Below are 12,770 nucleotides of genomic sequence, written 5' to 3' on the forward strand. Positions count from 1 at the left end.
CACAATACCTAAAATAACAATAGGATGCCTAAAAATAATTTAAAGCACAACATATATAACTGTTACACACACTCGCGTCATGCAAACAGTTTTCCAGAGAGGAGTTCTTTTAGGAGTTCTTCAGAGACTCTCAGTGGCATGTGGTGTTGGTTGGATGCCAAGTTTGTTCCAGAAACAGCTCAGCTGTGTTCAGGTTGCATAACTGTACAGCAAAGCATGTGATAGCTTTCACCCAGTTAGTGCGAAATAAAGGGAAAAAAAGGCACTAGCAGTGTATGTTTTTCAACCTTTATTTCTCATCAGTTATAGGCCCTCTTCAAACTTGGTATTAATATCGTTCTAAAGGGGCCATATGAGACAGAGTACCATGTACGCTATGTATTGTATGTTTCTCAAATGCATTTACACATGACTACATTTCATGACTACATTTGGCAAATCTGCCGAAAGCATCCTGAGGTCAATTCAGAATCAAAAATTAAAATTAAAAATACTAGCCTAATACCAACAATCAAAGAAAGTGCATATGATGCAAAGTGCATCATACAGCATTTTCTAAAACAAACCAACAGGCAGTTAGTTTGGCCAATAAAAGCAATGCTCAAACAGTCAGAGGAAACCTGGCAACACTGGAGACCGCATCAGGATGCATTAGCGTTCACACTACAAATATACTGTGGCTAAATGCGTCATATTATACCAGGTCTGAACACCACCTTATACTAATATAAAACCCTTGATGTCTCTTGTGTGTTAATTCAGAATTAATATCATTGTCATTTACAAAACTATTAAAATTGTTTACTCTTCTCTGGTATTTACAGTATGTGGTCTTGGAGAAGAGGTGTTTCTTTAAGGCAATCTCAAATACCGTAATATCTCTGGGATATTATGTATTCCACTCACTGCTTTCTGCCATCCACACTATGTCATGTGACAGGATTCAATCTGTGGATGCTAGAAAAAAAACACCACTCCAGTTTTGATTTGGCTCTTCAGAAACCTATCAGAAACTGACACAGCTCTTCTTCCAACATTTCCAATTTATTGTCTCTGGAAATAGTGCTGTGATGTTATTGGGTGAGCATTTTAATCATTTGCCCCTTGTCTTTTAAAGAGGTAATCAGTCTGTTTCTCTATGTTTTGTCTGTTTTTTTTCATCTCCATCCAGGCTGGTGTTTTATTTTGAGAACCACTGCTCAGAACTGTTGGCAGAACTCCTGTCAACTTCTTGAGCCATTTGACCAAGTAGGTGGGTTAATGTTAGGAGGCAAATCAGGGATGGAGTGAAATGTTCCTGCCAGTAAAGATGTATCATTTATCTTTTTAAGATCATTACAGTGTTTCACAGTGTAAGTGTTTTACTTGCATTTTAAAGATATGATTAGAAGTACAATATGAGCCTACGACAGCTCTAGTATGAGTAAAATATGAGCCTACGATAGCTCCCAACACTCACATGCTCTCTCGAGACATGGCATGAGTCGTTGTTTGTTACTTGTATGTCTTCTCATGGCTAATACAAGAAAATCTATATGTGTATGTATTAAGGTGAGATGAGATGAGGCCCCCTAAGGGCTGCTGGTTTCTGAATTTTCTCGGTTCTGGTCAGGCACTGTTCCCGTCTATGGCATGAATCCACTGGGGATGAGAGTCAGTGAGTACGGACATCCGAGTGACGGCTATCACTGTTGTGGGCGGTCCAAAGGTGGCTTCTCCAACCTTCTTGGTGTTGGGGCTTTTCACTAGTATTGTATCACCTGGGACAAAAGGGGAGTAGGTTTCTCTGCAGGTAAAGGGAGACAAGCAAAGACATTACCGTGCACATTATTACATTTTTTTCAATTAACGTTTGAGTGTAATCGAAGACTATCATGCCTGTAAAAGAAACACCAGGGTTAGCTTTAGTGGATTGGAACTTATTTGCCCATTATGATTTCAAAAGGAAATGATTGAGACTTTGGATTGGGCGTCATGGAAAGGATGTGAAGAGAAGGTGAGCCCTCTTTTGCAGCCCAGTTAGCCATCTCTTCCGCCAAACAATTACCAACCTCCACAAATGGTGCAACAATGCTTAACTTAGCATGAGCATCAGAGTTATGAGAGTTAGAGGGCATGATGGTTGTGGAATCAGCTGTACTTCGTGAATAATTGTCAGTTTGAGTGATATCACTGATTTAGACTGACCACTTCTACCCAGGTCTAATGATTTACATACAGAACAAATAACAGACAACATGGACAACATACAACAAAGACAGAACACAACAAAGACAGCAGGAAGGTGCAGAGTGGTGGTGAAGTATGCTCAAACAGCAAGAGGAACAGAGACAAAGAAAGCAATAGTGTGTGTGACCGAGATGGACTCAGTTTATCCTCCTATTTCAAAATTCTTTGAAAATAGGATTATACGATTTAAATTTACAATAATGCAGAGAGAAACACTACTCAAGTGCCGGAGCCAAATCCACCAATTTCAAAATTCTTTGAAAATAGGGTTATACTATTAATTAAAGATTCAACTAACAGTTGCTTCCAATTGCTTCCATAGAACACCACGGAATATTTATGCAACGCATGTAGTACGATTTGGATACATGAGATATCTACTTCAAGGCAGAGCAAACAAATTAAATTTATTCTTAGCTCTCAGTAGATATCCTGGAACGAGCCTCCAGAAAACTGTTAGGATTTGATCATCTTTTGCTTACGATTTTTAAGAAAAGAGAAAACGAAAATACACAAAAAAATATTGGCACCCTTGCCCCACCATACACTTTCCACACCAAGGCCTTGTGTGAGTTTGTCAAATAACATACAGACACACAAAATTCAAATGGCAAGATCTCTGATTTATTCAAAGAAAGGCAGCGTATGTATCATGCTTGACACACAACAGAGACAATGGGTTAACTATTGACTGGCTAGGCGGAAGGGCATATTTGCATAAAACAGGAAGCATGTAAATGTAAGACAGGAACAACTCCATATATGGTTTTCAGGAAGTCAAAGGAATATGAGCAAATGTTATTCAGGAAGATATGTAAATGCACGCAAATGGTATTTGGGGAGACAAAGGAATGCGCAAATGGTGAGGGGCTTTATCTGTTTGTACCTGGTTGAGACTGGTTTCGTGCAGTGGTGGAAGAGTAAGGGTATGTTTACATGACAACGATGTACTAAAAATTGGAAGTTTTTCTTCTGCCTTTTTGAAAAGTTTCACGTACAGACAACAACGTTGTCAAAACGATCCCAGGTCACATGGATTCGTGTAAACGACTAAAACCACTGTATTATGCATGCCAGGCCAGTAGTTGGCGATATCACGTTGTAAAGAAACACTACACGCCTGCGCACATAAGCATCAACGTCAACGTGTCCGCCATTTTGATCTGGGCAAGACCTATAACCACATACAAGTAAATGGGGGAGCTGTGGATTTTCTGGATAAAAAGTACAACAATGTTTACATTTCTCAAACAATTTCAATGTTTTATGATCTACGTGGAGTTACTTAGAATCTCGATAGTTAGACTTGGAAAATTATAGATGTCAAGCATAGATGCTTGTCAAGCATAGATGAGGCTTATTTTTCTTGGTCAATATATGCTGAGACATCCCTAATATAATGTAATATAATGTAATGTACATGAAATGTGCATAAAGGATTTTTCATTGCGGAAATAGATTTTTCTGTCTTCAATCCCATCATTTAGCTTTTCTTGTGCTCCAGGTCAGAATTTTGTTAACAAAGCTGAATCATTTTTAGACACTGAAAAAAATCTAAATAGTGAGACACTGGCAGTCAGTCTGCTTTCTATATTTTATTAGCAATAAAAGGATACAGATATTCTCCAAAACAGACAGTTACAAAGTTAATTATATGATTTTGAATACCCTTCATCGGCGTAGATATTGGTTAATAATGTGGCGTATGTAACAAATGCGTCTCCTCTGGTCGTAGTAGTGATGCAGTAAATCTACACTTTGCTGGAGAAGCGTCAATAAACTCAAAATCTTGAGCGGCACAAACAGTCCTGTAGTTTTGAATGTCTCGTGCATTGTTTTGAAGTACTCATGTGCATGCCTATAGACTGAACACGTAATACAAAGAGGAAAAGCTGCAACAGAGAGGGAAGAGTGTTCACAGAAAACTATGATAGTGAAAATAAATTAAGATGAATAAGGGCATTCAAAATAGGTTAAATCTGGATCAGTTAAGGTACATGCACACCGCTTTACCCATATCAAAGTTTCTACTAATGCATCTGTTCAAATAGCTGTTTCTGTTAAGGACATGCACTGATAGAGAAGAGCTCCCATTGGTTGCAGTCTGAAGGTAGTGGCCAATCACGAAAGTCAACATTGTGCAATCAAACGCAGAATATCCCCACTACGCTTAGGTACGGAACTCACTTTTGTAGGCTTTCGAGTGAATAAAAGATAGAAACCCTCTTCACGTCCCAAAAAAATGTAGCCGGTTTAAACTGGAACTCTGCCCCCCCCTTGAAATGGACCCCCCACCCCACCCCCAACACCAATTTCCAGCTCTGATTATAAATTGATAAATAAATCATAATCTTTGCAACTAACACTAACCAGCTAGCTAAGATAAACTAACTTGACAGAATTTGCTAGAGGTTTTTAAATAATAATAAATGTTCATAGTCTTCATAACTAACACTAACGAGCTAGCTAACATGACCTCACCTGACAGAAGTTATATTCATAATATGATCTCAAAGTCATTGTTAATGCTAGCTGACATGCCCTTGAATTTCTGAGAGGATTTTTTTCAAGTAATATTCATAAATGAATATCATCTTTACTTCTAGAGCTAGCTACAATTTTAACATACCGTAGGCTAACAAGAGGGTTTAGAATAACTCTATAACTCTATGAATAAAATTCCATTATTACATTACTCAGACTTGTCCAAGGAGTTGTTTAGCACTTCATCTCCCGTGTCATGCGTAATTACACCCTTCAGGTTGTTCACACTAAACAATTTCTCACCTTACTTGCTATTCTTTGCTTCATTTTTGCATCTGCTACTTTAGGCTATGTATATATGTAGGATTGATTAACACAAAGACAGTGATTGTAAGAATAAATTAATCTTCTCTTCTGCTCAGGAACCAGGCATAGACACAATAGCTAGCAGCGATCTGGTGCTCTAAAAATGCACTTGACCTGAAGGAGAGAGATGCTAGCACTAGCCAATGCACTGTCATGTCCCCTGAGTAGCCTTATGTCTCATTGGAAAAGTAGTTAATAAGCATGTGTAAGTAGTTACTTAACCCGTGTTTTCTGTCACACGTCACTAGTTCATTTTGAAAGTCTCCTACACTCTTTGAAACATCGTAATGTTTTACTTTTACAATGCCGTAAACACGCAAGTTGGAGCATGCTGCATTCTGAAAAAAGAAGTCTTGTTTGTATGTGCGTGGGAGAATGTAAAGGCTTCCAGGGAGCCTCAAAAGAAGCTGAAATGTGTTTGAGAGGCAATCTCAGCACTTACTGAAGAGGCATGGATTAAATCTCTTTGTCCAGTGATGTGCACTATCCTTCTACTGCATTTAGTTTCCTTTTAGAAAATGTTCAGCTCACATTTGCACAGCCATTGTATTGTCTGTTTTAATGGAATTTGTCAGTTAAAAAAAATATTTTTAGGTCAGAACCCAGGGACCCAAGTTGTTGTGGTGTGGGTGGGTGAAAGGTTTGAAATGGATGAAAGGATTTTTTTTTTTTTTACACCTTGATGGGTTTTTGAGCAAAACAGTAATTATTTAATGCTCTGCATATACAGTTTGAGGCTTGAATAACTTGCACCAGAGACCTTAGAATTAGTGAAGGTACAGTTACATAAAATTCCTTCTTCGTGAATGTCCACGTAAGCAACTAAAGGCAACAACAGTTACCCTTTAATGCTTAAATATTATTGATTAGTTTATGGCTATAAATAAGACAATTTGGTGGTTATATTTTGTTTCCTCGTGCCGCTTCATGTTACCACTTCTGAGGAGTGCCACAGACTCTGAACTGATTAGACGTCTGTTTTGAACTTAAAGAGGGGAGAGTAAACATACTTTCCTGAAAGCAAGTTCAAATTTTCTCCTTTCTGAACTAATATCTTTTTAATATACACACATAAATGTATTGGACAACTAGGGGGCCACAGTGGCTTAGTGGTAAGCAGGATTGTCTCGCATTTCCTGGGTCAGGGGTTTAATTTCCTCCTCTGCCCTGCATGCACGGTGCTTGCATACTCTCCCTGTGCTTTGGATGTTTCCTATAGGTACTCTGGTTTCCTCTCCCCAGTCCAAAGACACGTGTTGTAGGTGTGCATTGATTGTCATTTCTAAATTGTCTTTGGTGTGTGAATGGGTGTGTGAGTGTGTGCGCAATTGTGCCCTGCATTGGGCTGGCACTCTGTCCAGGGTGTCCCTCACCTTATGCCTGAGTTCCCTGGGATAGGCTCCAGGCTCCCCCCATGACCCTGTGTAGGATAAGCAATACAGAAAATGGATGGATAGATGGATGGTATGTGACAAATGAACTACAGAATACTAGAAAACTAGAGCCACTGATCTGTGGCCAATCTTTTCATATATTCATCAACTTGTTCAGTCCACTGAAACTTCCTGATTCTACATCCGGGCCACTGTGTGCCAGTTTCGTTGACAGCATCTGTCCTAGGGTTGTCCTCAGTTAAGGTTTACTTATTTTCCACAAATTCCAATAGTTTAGTGCTCCAATCGAAGCTACCTTGTAAAAACAGTTACTGTTTCTGAAGCCCATTTACAGCCTATTACAGATTAATTCTCAAAATCAACAGATGTTTATGCATATAATGTTTCAATTTAAGTGTTCATACACCACAGACAAAATCATACACGAAGTTTATGGAAATGCTAGCATTTTGTAACAGGTGATTCGCCAAGAATGATATGAATGACATTACTTGAAATGAATCTTTTTGCATCTTTATTGATGGAGTCACATTACTGGCTTCACATTTCTCCATTTTATACACGTCTGCTTGGTCCCGCTGACCTCTCTCCCTGGCAGTGCTTTCCTCAGCATTGATCAGAAATGTTTAAGGGAAATTGCAGCATGAGAGGGATCATGATGGGCCAAGCAATAGCAGGAAAAGAGATTGGAGAGAATTTAACTTATGCGTTTGCTGATTGCAATGGAGAGAGCAATCTTTACCTCGTTGGGATTTTTTCCTCTCATTTCTCCCCCTCTTTTCTCTTTGTGTGGATCCATCATAATGCTGAAATTGGACACTACTTGGCATGTATGATATACTACATATAAGTCTGGGACTGACTTACACCAATGATATGACCTACAGCAAAGATATCTACCTATCAGGCCTTGATTTTTTTTTTTTAAATCTGAAGCCTAAGGGTTTAATGTGTCTTTAAGAGTGATGAGTATGTGTATTTACAGGTGTTGTGGGCAGATTCTGAGTAAACAGTAATGCATGTGATGCATTATCATGTCCAAACACTACTTCTACAGGGGCATAGGCCATGGGTGTAAAGGTAATTTCAAAAGCAATAATGTAGCTCTTCCTTACTAATCCCCCTTGACATTTCTGCCTTTTCTTTCCATTTTCAGAGGAAGACAAAAGAAACTGAAGTCTATTAAAGACATTATTCATGTGGCTCCCAGTGCTGCAGGTCCATTAAACCCAAATAGGTAAGGTTATTGCTTCTATGGCATTTTGGAGGTGATCCTTAATGGATTTTGACATAGCTCCTCCTAAAGCTATGTGCTTAAATTATTTCATTTAGGATGTCTGGCAATGCCAATAGTGATATTGGGTTAAAGTGGACACTTTTAAATTGCTCCAGAATAAGAGTAGTCTTACCTATCTTATATTAGTTCAGAATATGAGCTTTCATTACAAAATGATTTTCCAGTTCTTTAAACATAAAGACTAGACCTTGAGGAAAGGTTATCAAACTCTTACAAAAATCAAACACACAGTTTTCAACATTTAATACACCTGCTTTTAATAATCTCATGAGTGTCTCATGTGTGCAAATGAATCACTATTACCAGTTGACTGCTCATGTATACAAACTGTAACTGGATTGTTTAGTTTGCAACCAGATAATGAAAACGGGATTTGACCAAAACTGAGATTTTCCACCAATAATATACTTTGACAAGGCTATTTAACAAAAACACAACATACACTCACTGTCCACCTTAATGGGAACACCTGTACACGTACTTAATTGTGCAGTTATCCAATCAGCCAATCATGTGGTAGCAGCACAATGCATAAACTCATGCAGATCATACAGGTCAAGAGCTTCAGTTAATGGTCAGACCAAACATCAAAATGGGGAAAAAGGTCTGCACTTATATAGCAGTTCTACAAAGCACTTTACACTGTTTCTCATTCACACACGAATGACAGCAGAGCTACCATGCAAGGCACTAGATTGCCATCAGGAGCAACTTGAGGTTCAGTGTCTTGCGCAAGGACACGTCAGCATTCAGAAACACGTGTGCCGGGAATTGAACCGCCAACCCTACGATTACTTGACAACCTGCTCTATCACCTGAGCCACAGCTGTCCCATCTCTGTTAGCTCTTCTTTATCTGCTATCTCTATCTTTAACTGTGACAAACTTTGTAACTTTTGTTTTTCACACCATTCACAGAATGGTGTGAAAAACAAAAACATGATAAGAGAGGTCAGAGGAAAATGGCCAGATTAGTTCAAACTGCCAAGGAATGATATAGTAACTAAAATAATTACTTTTTACAACTGTGGGGAGCATCTGAGAATGCACAACACATCAAATCTTGAGGGTGATGGGCTACAACAGCAGAAGACCACACTGGGTTCTACTCCTGTCAGCCAAGAACAAGAATCTGAGGCTATCATGGGCACGGACTCACCCAAGCTACACAACTGAAGATTAGAGGGGAAAAATCACCTGGTCTTCAACTGTCCGGTTTTGTTGAGTCCGTGCCCATTCTAGCCTCAGGTTCTTGTTCTTGGCTGACAGAAGTGGAACCCAATGTGGTCTTCTGCTGTTGTAACCCATCAACCTCAGTTGTAAAGAGTAATTATTTGACTTACTGTAGACTTCCTGTCAGCTCAGACCATTTTGGTCATTCTCCATTCTGATGTTTGATGTGAACATTAACTGAAGCTCTTGACATCTATCTGCATGATTTTATGGATTGTGATTGGATAACTGTATAAATGAGCAGGTGTACAGGTGTTCCTATTAAAGTGGACAGTACTGTATATTTCTAATTCACATATATAGTAAATATATTTTCACTAAAGGGACAAGAACATGTGGAACCCCCCCCCCCCCCCCCAAACCCCTCCCACACACGAAATCTTGCCTTAGATGTTTTCTTGCAATGAACGCGTGCTGGCTAAAAGGCCAGTTTAAACAGTAAAATATTATGTGTCAAAATATTTTCGATGTTCCTGATCTGTCATGTCGCCATCAAAGCAGAAACTAGGCAGCTGATACTTCGAAAAAGGCCAGGTGACATTATTTCACCCTTCAACTGTCCGATTTTGGTGAGCCTATGCCACATGTTACCTCAGATTCATGTTCTTGACTGACAGGAGTGGACACCAATGTGGATTATAGACCCCAAATATAGACCCCTCAATGTTTGTTGTGTATTCTGTGATGCTTTTCTGCTCACCAGGGTTGTAAAGAGTGGTTATTTGAGTTAATGTAGCTTTCCTGTCAGCTCAAACCAGTCTGGCCATTCTCCTCTGACCTCTCTCATTAACAAGGCACATAATCATGTGAAAAATTTATGATCACATAAGAAATCTATGTGATTTGTTGATAATTTGTTTTCTGTGCTTGAAGACGATGTTTCTTAACCTCTGAACACAGAATGTATATGATTTTTGGTGTTAAGTAATGGATGCTTCAAGTATTCAAGTAAGGAGGAAAAGACAAATGTGAAGCTGGATGTAAGCCAAGGTCAGAAGGAAGTTGCTAAAGGAGAAAAAGCAATGGTGCCCATTAATATTCACTTGTTTGCGCGTGCTCAATTTGAATTCAGAATAAAATATGCTCAGGTTATTGACATAGACATGGTTTGAACTTGTGGCAGCAAACAAGCCAAAGAACCAAATAATTATGAACTGTGTACACTTTATTCACAATACATAAGGAAAAAAGCATCTAGTTATCTGAACTGCAATTGAATTGCAAATCTTATAACAGGCTTGGATTCACCAAACATGCTTTCTTTTGCTTGTGCACAAACAATGTTTGTCTATTTGATTGTATTCATATAAATTATTTGCAAACGTCAGAAAATCTAGGTACAACCATTGGCCAAAATTATGCACCTACATAATATTATGTAGATTATATTAGCAGCCACATTCTGTATATCCTACATGTCATTTTAGCTAAAAACAGCCATTTTAAATGCTTTCATGCTATCAGGTAATTTGTATAGATATTCATTAAAAAGTAAAATGTTACTGTGTGTTATACAAAGAGCTACCTCACCTGTTAAACTTTTGAACAATAACTTGTTTATTTACATAGTACAATATAAAAAGACTTTATAGAGTTTGACTAAGTAATTGTAAGGCTCATATTAAAGCTTTCTTGTTTGCTTGGCTGTAACTCTGTGGGGATTTTATATATTTATTTAAACATTTTAATGTTCCTGACCTGATAAAGTGTTGTGTTTCAGTTGCTGGGCTATTCTGCATGAGGGCCAGTCAATGTATTACTAGGAATAGTTTCATAGCATATTAACCTTTAAATAAGCACACTGGGTATGATTCAGATAGCTAAAACAATAAATAGCAATGTTATCATGGTAAAATAAAAAATTATTTGAATCTCTCAAGCGCTCTAGACAAACAGGTGTACGAGAGAGTCTCATTAAGCCGTCTGTGCATACATCATATAACGACCAAATGTAATCTCAATCTGTTTTCCATTTGCTCACTAACCGAGTTAAATGATCAATTAGTCTCATGGAGATGGACTAGTGGATGATCTCCTCTGCATTACTTCATATAACAATGAACAGAGTGAGATAAGATGACAACTCTAATTCATCATCAAATCTTTCATAACCCATCCTCTAACATATTAATGAACCATTTCGTACATTTAAAATATGTATGTGTGTAAATGTTTGCATGCAAGTCAGAAAAGGGAGGAAATGGCAGTCACTGACAATGTGTACTTAAGTGTGTGTGTGTACACTGCACTTAAGATGGTCTACAATTCAAACAGAGACGATCATGAACCATTCTCAACAACATGTCAAATGATATTTATCTATGTTCCAACATCATAAAATGTATCAGCACGGACCACATAAACTGAAATTTCAATTATAATAGGACTAAAGTTGAGTTGCTAAACATCAACAACCACAAACTGCCTACATATTGTTTCAAATTACTTTTTTAAACACAACAGCAGCTTTAAATTCTAGAATCTGATTGGTCAGAGAAAAAAAAAAAACGGATTAATTTTCTATAATATCAGCTCGGCCAATAGTTCAATATCGCAGGTTTATATTATGCACTCATTGTAATATAAATTTTTTTCTATAGTAACACATCATTCTAAGGAACATGTATGATGGATACTCCATATAATCTAAGAATAATAATTGTATAAATATTTCATACAGTGGGGGAAATAAGTATTGAACACGTCAACATTTTTTCAGTAAATATATTTCCAATGAGGCTTTTTTCCAATGAGGAAATTTTTACCAGACATCAGTATTGAGAAATCAGGAAATATAAAGCCTTCACACCATTAAAGTCTAAAAATGCAGTTATGTGTAATAAAGAGGAATGACACAGATATTTTAAAGAACAAAATATTACGTGAAAGAAAAACTCAAGAAAGAAACAATTACAGATACTTAAAAAAACAGACTTAAGTGCAGTGACAAACTTACAGTATTTCCTGTTTCTAGTAAAGCCACACAAACATGTTCTATCCCTGATTATATACCGTACATAGTATATGAACAAGTTTCTCACATTGTCCTAATGTAGTACATGTACAATTGCTAAAGGACAAGGGTTAGGGTTAGGGTTAACCCTAACCCTAGGTTACTCTACACAAATACCTTACACATCATTTAATGTAATTATATTATGTGTTTGATAAATACATCAATTTACTACTCCAAATAAGTAAACAAACAAATAAAACATTACTGCAAATGCTGTAATTGTACTTACTGCTGACTGTTTCCTTAAAACAAAAATGATCAAATAAAACAATGCAGTTAACATAATAAGCCGAATTTAAAACTTTAAAAGAGAAAACATTGAGCCTTTTTTTTAACGGGAAGACCCTTTTTCTGCATTTCTGTTACATGCAGATGTGTTCTATTTAAGTATCAGTTGAACTACAGCATCAATCTTGCATAAAATAAAAAATATATGCTTGTTGATTTCGATTTTAAATATGCATGACAGATGGATGGATGAAACAGACCTCATTTACTGTGAAGAAGCGGTCATAAAGTCACTTTTGTGTGAAGAAAAACATGTTTCTGTCACGTATCTCAGTTTTAATCACATAAACTTCTTAATGTCATTTAAAAAAAATGAGCTGTTTTCATTTCGTCATGTTTGTCAGCCTCTAAGGAGGAAACTTAGAGTAATCTCTCGCCCACATATTTACCAGAGGTGCTGGCTTTCAGATGAGTGTTCAGCCTTTCAGCAGGAGATGTTGGGTGGAGCTACTGATTAAATACTG

This window comes from Ictalurus punctatus, chromosome 15 (assembly GCF_001660625.3).
Source record: "Ictalurus punctatus breed USDA103 chromosome 15, Coco_2.0, whole genome shotgun sequence".
Classification (NCBI taxonomy): Eukaryota; Metazoa; Chordata; class Actinopteri; order Siluriformes; family Ictaluridae; genus Ictalurus; species Ictalurus punctatus.